The sequence below is a fragment of the Daktulosphaira vitifoliae genome, unplaced genomic scaffold, assembly GCF_025091365.1.
Source record: "Daktulosphaira vitifoliae isolate Bord-2020 unplaced genomic scaffold, ASM2509136v1 Scaffold_223, whole genome shotgun sequence".
NCBI classification, from domain to species: Eukaryota; Metazoa; Arthropoda; class Insecta; order Hemiptera; family Phylloxeridae; genus Daktulosphaira; species Daktulosphaira vitifoliae.
Window position 1 is genome coordinate 1 of NW_026099791.1, and position 11,416 is coordinate 11,416.

The 11,416-nt window shown below is 26.2% G+C and overlaps 1 long non-coding RNA gene across 1 annotated transcript; it reads left to right on the forward strand.

Annotated features, from left to right (window-relative positions):
* The first annotated feature begins 9,211 nt into the window (after nucleotides 1-9,211).
* Nucleotides 9,212-11,024, forward strand: LOC126909273 (uncharacterized). The gene is made up of 4 exons (XR_007704986.1): nucleotides 9,212-9,559; nucleotides 10,208-10,488; nucleotides 10,575-10,734; nucleotides 10,821-11,024. It is a non-coding gene; the product is annotated as an uncharacterized LOC126909273 (long non-coding RNA).
* Nucleotides 11,025-11,416: the final 392 nt, after the last annotated feature.

The following is an 11,416-nucleotide window of genomic DNA, read 5'->3' on the forward strand; positions in this document are numbered from 1 at the left end:
AAGTATGATATTAATGTGTTTTGCTAAAAAAAAAAAATTTAAGTGACTTTTAAAAAATGATACTTTTGGCCGCCTAAATCGCCTAAATAAATAAATATATGTTTATAATTGATAGGGACATCCGTATGCGGATGTCCCCTTGTTTTCTTTGTATGACTATTTTGCAGCAATAGTCAGTCTAGTGTTGACAGTCTAGTGACTAGTGTCTACCATTATAGAACTAACATTATAATTGTAAAGCATATTCTTATTTTGAAATGTTATTATAAAAGTTTACTTTATATCTATATACACATTTATATTAATTGTTATATTTCTCTTGTAACGTAATATTTTTCATATAATACATATTACTATTTATAACCAGTATTTCTATCGAAAGTGTTAAATTTATTTCTTTATAAATAATCTCTATTTCCTATATACAACTTGGAGGACTCTGTGCGGATAGCTCAATAGGGAATCCAGACGGTAACCCGAACAACAAATAAATATTAAAATTTCCTCAGGCGAGCCTTCCAGGTCCGCCACACTAGTATAAATATAAAAATATTAGAAACAAAAAAATTTTTTTACAAATTATCATTGATTTTTATTTTTTGAATTTTTAAATAATGCATACAAAACTTTAGTTCAAAATGTTGTTTTTAATCTATTTTTTTTAGTTCTTTTAAGTTGATTTTTACAAAAGATTACAAAAAAAATTGCATTTTTTACCATAACTTTTTTTAACTAAATTTATATATTTGAAATTGAAATAGTTAAACAGAAAATTTTATGAGAATTAATGTATTAATTTATATATTGATTCTTATTTATTTATATACTTTATGATTACTTATCAATATACAATAACATTGTAAGAATGAGACAAGTGTGATTTTCAAGGTATAAAATATTATAAAAAGCAGAGCATTCCTTAGTCTGGCCTCAATATCGACTTAATTAAAAGAAAATAATAAGTAACATTTAAACAGTGGTGAACGGAATCTTTCACTGAAGCTTAATTTTGATATAATTGTCTAAATTTTTAAAAAAGAGTTTTTTATCGAGTATTTAATAGTTAAGTTAAACTTTATTAATACATAACAATGTAAAATTATTCAACGGAGTACTTGATGAATTATTTTATTTTACACCAAATTAAAGCCCGACGACGAAATAATAACTGGTTTTTATTGAATATATATCAGTTTATAGTGTACAAAGATAATATAAATTTTTGAAAATGTATTACATTTTCACTTACCGAAAACTTTAGGATCAATAAAATAATTACAATTTGAAACATTGAAAAACCGAAACTTAAATCTTTTAATAACATTAAAATAGTCATTCGATTTTTTCATGTCGGCCAAATAGATTTCAACTTTTTGCATAATTTCTTCTAATTGATTTTTAATTTCATCAGCATTATTTTCAGTTATAACTTTATTGGTTAAATTAATTTCACTTGTAAAGTATAATTGGTTTTTGATGAATAATTGAGACATTTTTTTAATTATTGATTTATTCAATGTATGATCTGATTCAAAAAAAAAAAAAGTTTTGAAGTATATTCAACTAATACTTTGTTAAAACAATAAAAGACGTATCGAATAATTGTCTGTTTATTATCGAACAATTGGAGAAACATAAATTGTTTTATATAACCTATTATTTTATGACCCATTTTAATTAATGTCGGTTTTAACCAGTATGTTACACTACCTGAATTCTTAAAACACGCAATTTGAATTAAGGTTAAAAAGTTGCGAATAAGAATAGCTATTGGACGAAACGTAGCCACAATTACCATCCTTATGTATACTAAAACATCCTTAGAATTGAAATCATATTTCATATATTGAAATACGTCTTGTATAGTTAGACGAGTACCGTCGGAACATTTAATATTCAGTGGAGTGAATCGTAGTAAATTTAATACAATGTGTTGACTATTATCTATTTTTATAGTATCATTTTTGTTGCTGAGAATCTGTTGGGTCATTATATCGTAAAACAAAAAATTTTTTGGTTGTAAATTTTCGTATAAATTTCTTTTTACTGTTAAATTAAACTTCAACATAATTTCATCCTTGAGATTATTATTTATATTTACTAGATTAGTAGTAGTATATTCGTTTTCACCTATTGGTAGAGTGAAACTAACTAAATTATCATAAAACGGCATTGTTATAAATTATTGTAAATTATTTAGAAAATAAGTACACGCAGGTCACATGATTTTCATACTTATATTTTATTTAACGAAACTTATTTAACCTTTAACATGAACATTATTAAACAATGATACAGTTATGCCACATATCACGACATCTCTCTTTTTTTATAAAATAATAAATTAACATCAATTTATAAATTAATAATAATAATAATATAAGATAATACAGAGTTATAAGTTTAATTTAATTTAATTTATTTTTTACACTAATAACTTAAATATTAATTTACAATTTAATAATATTCCTATCTTAAATTCTCTTTTTTATGAATCTCCTATTTCTAACAAATATTCTTCAATAGTCAACTTTTACTTTGAAGTTTCTTTCACCAGTGCCTTTATCTATTATAATACCTTTATTCCATAATTTATTTTTTCTTCTTATTTGCAACCAAACTAAATCTCCTACTCCAAACTCATCAGGTTTTTTTACATTCCTGTCATAGTATTGCTTTTGTTTACTAGATTTTTTAACCAACTCCTCTCTTATCTCATCATTAGATAGTATCTTATTACTTAAACAACCTGGAAGTAATGTTTTAACACTTCGTTTCATCAAGATCTCTAAGGGAGATGATAAATGATCGCATATAGGAGTATTCCTGTATTCCATTGAACACTTTTTCCAATTTAATCCTTCCTCTAAGGCTTTATACAACATTTTTTTTACTGATTGTATCGCTCTCTCAATCATACCATTAGATCGAGCATATGTTGGCGATGAGTTCACTAACTCAATATCATACTCTTTACTAAAATTTAAAAACTCTTCTGATGTCAACTGCTTACCTTCATCAGACTTAAGTACCTGTGGAATACCGAATCTAGCAAATATTGCTATTAGCGCTGCAATCACATGTTTGCTATCCAAAGAGCTTAATTGTTCAATTTCCACATATTTTGAAAAGTAGTCTACCACTAGTAAAAAGTTTTTATTATGAATACTAAATATATCCATACCTAATATCTGCCACGACTCATTCGGAATTTCACTTGGCTTCATTGGTTCTTTACTTTTAGAATTAGCATATTTGGAACAAACTTCACAACTTTTTACTTTAAGTTCGATGTCCTTATTCATACTTGGCCAAAACACTGATCTTTTAGCTCTTAGTTTACATTTATTAATTCCTAAGTGATTGAAATGTATTATATCTAACACTTCTTTTTGTAGTGAAGTTGGTACTACTATTCTATTGTCCTTTACAATTATATCTTTAATTATAGTAAAAGAATCTTTATGTTGCCAAAACTCTTTATATCTTTCCTCTAGCTTATCATAACTAGGCCATCCGGATCTAATCCAGTTTTTTATTCTAATTAAGACCTCGTCCTTTTCTGTTTCTCTTCTATACTCCTCCAGTTTACTTTTAGACATTGGAAAGTTCTTTAAAGTATTTTGCACCTCTATACTACTAATTTTTAATGCACCTTTATTATTATCCTCCTCTATATAAGCTCTAGATAGTGAATCCGCTATAAACATTAATGAACCTTTTTTATATTTAATATCAAACTCATATAACTGTAGTCTTATCCTCATTCTCTGAATTCTATACGGAGTATCGACCAATGGTCTTTTAAATATAGCTTCTAACAGTTTATGATCACTTTCCACTATTATTTTTTTACCATAAATATATTGATGAAATCTCTCACATCCCCAAAGTATTGCATAAGTCTCTTTTTCTATCTGCGCCCATCTCATTTGAGTATCTGTTAATGCTTTTGATGCATATGCTACCGGTAAATTGTTTTGTAGCAACACACCTCCAACACCACTATGCGACGCATCCACAGCTAATACTATATCTTCATTTGGATTGAAGTATTGTAATATTGGTACTTCACATAAACTTTTCTTAAGATCCTCCAACACTCTATCCTCATTAACACTCCACTGAAAATCTGTTTGTTTTTTAATCAAATCTCTAAGAGGTTTTGTTTTATCTGAAGCATGATGAATAAATTTAGACACATAGTTGTACATACCTAAAAATCTTTCTACATCCTTTGCACACTTTGGTGCAGGCATATTTTTAATTGCTTTTACTTTATTTGGATCTGGTTTTATACCATCACTTGAAAATTCATGACCAACAAAAATTAACTTATTCACTGCCCATTCACACTTGTTTTTATTTAATTTTACATTGTTCTTTTCTAATCTGTATAACACTTCTAATAATCTCATTTTATGTTCCTCATCATTTCTACCTGATACTATTATGTCATCCATATACACCTGTACTCCTTCTATTCCATCTAACAATTGAGAAAAATATTTAAAGAATACCTCTGGAGCAATGTTCAAACCAAAAGGTAGTTTACAAAAACAATACCTACCAAATGATGAATTAAAAGTTGTTTATTTCGCACTATCCTCATCTAAAGAAATTTGATAAAACCCTTTTTTGGCGTCTAACTTACTGAACACTTTGGCTCCACTCATTTTACTAATTATTTCATCATAAGTTGGGAGTGGAAAATATTCCCTTTTTAAATTTTAATTTAGATCCTATAAACATATTCTCAACTCATTATTAGTTTTTTTTATTAGTTTACCCAATCTGTAGGTGTGTTAACTTTCTTTATAATATTCATATTCTCTAACTTACATAATTCTTTCTTTAATTGATCTAACAAAGGAAAAGCAACTTTTCTAGGAGCATGTACTACTGGAATAATGCTATAAATCTTTCATTACTAACTTAAAATTTTCCTTAAAATTACCTATTCCCTCAAATAAATGATTGAATCTTTGTTCAATTTCTTTTAATAGGTCTTTCTGACATATCCTATTACACTCTTGTATTCTATTTATTAGTTTTAATTTAATACAAGACTCTAAACCCAAAATAGGTGAAGCTTTATCACTATCCACAATAAAAAATTCTAAGTTATATAATTTACTCTTATTAGTTATACAATCTAAATTAACTTTACCAAAAGTAACAATATTTGTACCTGAATAATTGATTAATTTTTCTTTGCGTTTCTTTACTGATAATGGAGTAAGACCAGCTAGTTTTAGACTTCTTAACGGTATTACATTTGCCTCTGCTCCAGTGTCCAACTTGAATTTCAGTTTCTTTCCTTTGATTACCAAATCTTCCTCCCATTGAGTTGTTGAACCTTGATTTTTTCCCGGTTGATTTATACTTGAATTGATTTTAATTAGTGACCCTAAGCATAGTTCATTACTACTACAACTGTCTTCTTTGTTAGTTCCCACTGACTTAATATGACTAAATTTGAATTGTTTCTTATTTTTATCACTTATTTGTTTTGCGTTTCTTCCTTTGCACATTTTTGCAAAGTGATTAAACTTATCACATTTGATACACTTCTTTTGATATGCCGGACATTTATTAATCTCATGTGTCTTGCCACATCATTTGCAATTTTCTATGTTCTTTACAAATGAACTTCTGTAATTTTTACTTGATTTTTTAATTCTAAGTATTGCATTTTCCTCTTCTGTCGTGTTAATTACTTTAGATTGTTTCATTGCCGCATTAAAATTTCTTGCCACATCAATTACCTTATCCAATGTTAAATTTGCTTCATTTAATAGTTTTTCTTGAAGTTTTTTATCGTAAACACCAACAACAACACGATCTCTTATTAGTCGGTCTTTCATGTTTCCAAAGTTACAGTTGCTGCTTAGCTTTCTTAAAGCCGCAAGATACTCTTCGAAATTTTCATCTGTTCTTTGGTTCCTGCTATTAAATTGAAATGCTTCCACACATTCATTTATTTTAGGTTCGTAATATTCGTCGAATAATTTTATAATTTCTTCCACACTTTCGAGTTCCTGTCCGCTCACCAATGTCTCATACACGTCCCTGGCTTCTTCGCCTATTATGTGTAGAAATATATTTATTTGTTCAATATGTTTTTTCTTATATATGCCCGCTGCAATGCTGAACACATTAAAATTTTTTTTCCCTCTCGGCCATTCAATTTGTGCTTTATGAATATTAAGTTCTGACTGTGGTTTGAGCCCTTCCATGATCATTTTTGTTTTTTCTTTATTTATAATTAACACAAATAATAAAAGAACAATCCTTTCGACTGCGCCATGTTATAAATTATTTAGAAAATAAGTACACGCAGGTCACATGATTTTCATACTTATACTTTATTTAATGAAACTTATTTAACCTTTAACATGAACATTGATAAACAATGATACAATGATGCCACACATCACGACAGGCATATATTTACAAAATCCATTTATGTAATTTGTTAATTGTTCTTTAACTGCAAGATGTATAATCTTATAGCCTCCTAATAATTTTTCAGCTACATTTTTTTCATCATCTTCGTTTAGAGTAATCATATTTTAAGAGCCAGAAACGTTATTTAAATACATATTTACCGTAATCAAAGTACAAGGAAAACTATTTATTTTATTGTTTATCAAGTCATCTAAAAATATCATAATTACTTTACTGTGTGTTTGGAGTGCCTTGCCATAGTTCATAACTTTTTCTATTGTTATATTATTTTTATTTTTTTCTAATTCTGACAAAAATCTTTCATTTTGGTTAAAGAAGTTTAAAAAATAACGACTATGGGAGCACGTTAAATATTGTATGAAACCACTGAAGCTTACTTGTATGATCATAATTAACATTAATAGTAAATAAATTTTCATTTTGCTACGTATTTATGTAAAATTAATTCTCTTATGATATTAATTTGAAAAAAAATTCACACTAGATAATAAGAGTATTAATTTTTTTTTATTATGAATTTTCTTGTACTATATTTGATTAAAAAAAGTATCTGAAAAAAATAATTTTTATTTAAATATACGAATTTAGATACAGCATATTTATTTAATTGTTCTTCTGGCGTAATTGTTAGATCTATACTAAAATTTATAAATATTAAATTAAAAACTCAAAATAGTATTTACAGCTTTTTTTTTTAACTTTTACTACGTAATATTAGCTTTAATTTAACATATTTAAATAAAATATGTTTAAGAAACACAGTATCTTGGAACATTTTCAATATTAAGTTGAAAAAGTTGAGTTTTGTAAAAAAAGTTGCTATTTTGAATCCCTATTTGTAACACATGATAAAATTAATAACTTCTCAGCTTCGCATCGAAGCTAAAAGTATGTACATTTTGTATTAAAAATTCGGAATTAATCATTTAAATATTGCTTAGCACTGAATATTTCTATACATATATATATATATATGTATAGTGCAATATAGGAAACATAATAATTAATCCAACCAATACTTTTTTTTTTGTATATTCTAGTCTTTGTTATTATTTACAAAACTGTTATCATGTATTTTAAAATATTCAAATAAAATAAGAAATTTCTAAAAAATATAAGTGTGTAAGATATAACATTAAAATTTATAACCAAGAAAACAAAGAAAATAATAAAATTCATATAAATTTGAGGTTTTATTTTATAATTTTTAATACCTAAAAAATCTTTTAAAGAAAAACTAGCCAAAAAGGTAGTAACCATAGTTTTATATTTCATAACACGTTAAATTTTTTATATATGTATCAAAATTATACAATATGAATCTATTGAATCTAAATGAGATAAAAATCAAAGCAGTTGAAATGTATTCTAACTTTTTAAGTTAGAATTAATTTTTTTTAAGAATTAAGAAAAAATGTAAAAAATCTCCTTGCCATACGCTGGTTGGCACCTTGTACCCCAAGCTCGTAAAACACAAGTTTAACCGACCGGCAACCATACATCGCTAATGTCGGCTGAAAAAATTAGCCATTTAAGTTAGTTCAAATTTCAAAATTATTTTCACGACCAAAAAAAAAAGCAAAAAAATTTAAATAAGTTTAAATTTCTATGCTATATTAATTTGATTTGTATTACATTTATGAAAATCAGTGTACTCCCCTTGTCAGGTATTTTAAATTAAAACAAAATAAAAACCCAGAACCTTAATACAAAAATATCATATTTTTGAATACGGTAGTTATTTTCACCATTAAGACAAATCCAGAGGTCAAATTTTTTTTTTTTAAATAAATTATATTACATAAGCTTTAATTTAAGGTATATATCAAAGTGTCAGTCTTTCCGGAACATTTTTAAAAGTTAAGTTGAAAAAGTTAATTTTTTGTAAAAAAGTTACCATTTTGAAACCCTTCCTGTGGGCTGGTAAAGGGTTAAATTTAAGAAAAAAATATACCAAATGATAGGTAAAGATATCAAGCATCTATAAAAAAAAAAATTATATTGATATGATCATTTTTGAAAAATTTATGGCACTTTATAGTAAAAAAAATTGAAAAAATTTCGAAAATTAGCGATTTTTAAAATTGCAATTTTTTTTGAGGTTTTCCCCATTTACGGGAAACAAAGGAAATTTTTTCAATTTTTGAGGGTAATGTCTTAGACTAGATACGATTTGTGATCTTTTGACGTATCGTTGAAAGAAATCCGTTCGGTGAGCAACTTCTACAACATCTAATGTATCCATACTTACTTTTACTTATTGTATACTTTAAAAAATAAAAAAATAATCAGAGCAAATGCTACAATGAGGAATTTCGAATCTGTTATGATTATACTGTAGCTTTTGGCGGGCTAATTTTCTTTGTAAAAACGCGTCAAAACGCTTGTAGTATGCGCATGAACGGCGTTCGCGTTCAAAACGCGTACGCGCGCGATTAAACGCCTAGTGTGTAAGCTACTATATCATTGTTAAACGAATTTATCATTTCAAAATATCACCATCTATACGCTATAAAGTATTAATAGTATATACATTTATATAATCTGTGGTAGAAGTAACATAGATAATGCTATTGTTAACAATCTTTGGCTTGTGTGATATATTGACTATAATAGTATCATTACACTATTTCAACGAATTCTATATTTAGCTGTGGAATACTCATCAGCTCGTTATCAATGTTAATTTGCACCTTCACTACACGGAGAAATAAATCTGTATTTTAGAAGATCTGTTTTTTTTTACTTTTGTGTTAATTTGTTAATAAAATAATGAATTCAAAATTATTTTTTATTTTTGAACTAAAAAATCCTGAAACAGTGGTGACTTCTAATCAAATAATTAGAAGTCATATTACATAAATTATTCTATTGTTGGACTTATTATGTATAGTCTTTTCACTTTTTATATTTTAAAATTTTCTTTCAGACATCCAGTTTGAATATTGCTAATAGTAACGTAACAAATAAATTGGTTATCGTCACTAAAGATAAATAAAATAAACTTACATATGAAATTACTTATATAGGCAACTCGAAATTTGATTTAGATGATTTACAGTCTGGTCCAAAAAGATCCATATTAGAGGTAAATCATGTATAAAACTGACAACATAATATTTACATTGTATGTTAAATATATATTTTAATTGCTATTAAGCCTATTATAGAAACGGTGTACTTATACGAACCTTCGTCATTGGTTATTCGTCATCTTCCCGGCAGTTGTCAGTAGTTGTTACACGAATCAAAGGGATATAAATATTTGGATTTTGTTAGTTACATATGTATCTCTATACGCCTGTTATGAAATAATTTTTAGGTCCATTCTATATATAATATACAGGGGTGTCAAATTTATTTGTTTAAACGGCAGCATACATATTAAACTAGTTTATAATATAAAATATTATCTAATTAAGAAAATAACTATCGACAATAACTTTTGGATCAATACTTTGAAAGTTATTAGAATTTTAAAATATAGTACTGATGGTGAAGCGCAGATACTGCTATTTTTATTATTATTCGTTCTTTGGTCACACTTCTTCTGCCACCTGAGTACAAAAATTAGAATATCTTCCAAAGCACTGGTCTAAAAGTTCTTGTTTTAAATTACAAATACCATTTCCATTAACATAACCATGGCTTCATTTTATGAGGTTAAATATTTTTGTGTATGGTATAATTATTGTTCAAAAATTAACATTTATTATTTGTTTTTTGTATTTATTAGTTATGTGGGTCTAGAGTTCTTGCAAATGTAAAACTAACAAAACTGGATGATCATGCTATTATTATATTACAAAAACTCATTTAACTCTTATTCCAAAATAGACAAGACATTATAACGTAACTGTCAATAAAACTGACACTATTCATACCTAGCTAATAAGTCAATCTAAACTAGAATTTGCCGCTAATAGGTAATGTATGAAAAGTCTAATTGATATGACAATTTTTTGAGTATCCAAAGACTGACTTGACACAATGAAAACAGATCATCATTAAATCAAGGTAGGGAACTAATTTAAATGATCTAATCAAGTAATGAAAACTGTGTAGATAAAATTATTAATTTCTTATTAAATAATTTTTCTTAGGGAATTTCAACAAAACCTGTTTTATTTTCCAAGCTTTCCATGTTTTCTGAAATATTTAACAAAGAAACAAATTACACAAGTCACCATATTCAAAATGAAATAATTGAAATATGTGCAAATAGCGTAAAAGAGTAAATAGTATAATGTGTGATGAAGCAAGGTAATAAATTCAAAAAACAGCATTGATAAAAAAATGTATAATTAATAAACACTAATATTACTATTACATTTTTGCTTTAATTTTAGATTTTATAAAGAAGAACAAATGATTAATATTATTTTGAAACTTATAAATTAAATACTAAAGCTCAAATAATTTCAGAATCCTATAATGGTTAGAATTTCTGTGGAAATATCATGCCTGGAAATTTAATGGAGTCAATCAAGAATAAGAATTGGTATGTTTTATAGAATAAATATTTTGGTTGCAGATAGGTGCAAAATGTTAAAACTAAAAACCAATATTAATAAAATATGTTTGTTTTATTAAAATAATAAAATTTTATTTTGTAATAATTAAAATTTTTTAGGAAACCTTAAGTTTTTTTAACTTGATTAAATGTAAATACATTTCATTTTTCTCATCCCCAAAAAATTATTAATTAGTTGAATTGCATAAAAACTTGGACACAAAAACAAAAACTATTGGCGCATTAGTAATAATAGATGGAATTGTAGATTTAAAAACAGTGAAGCCATTAAACAATGTTTCTAGAGTATTCTTATTGTACTTAAAAGAGAAATAGAAAATGAAACTGATAAAGATGTCAATAAAGCAAAAGGTATAATTTATAAATCACTATTGCTTTTTATCCAATTGATGTACATTTCATGGATAGTTG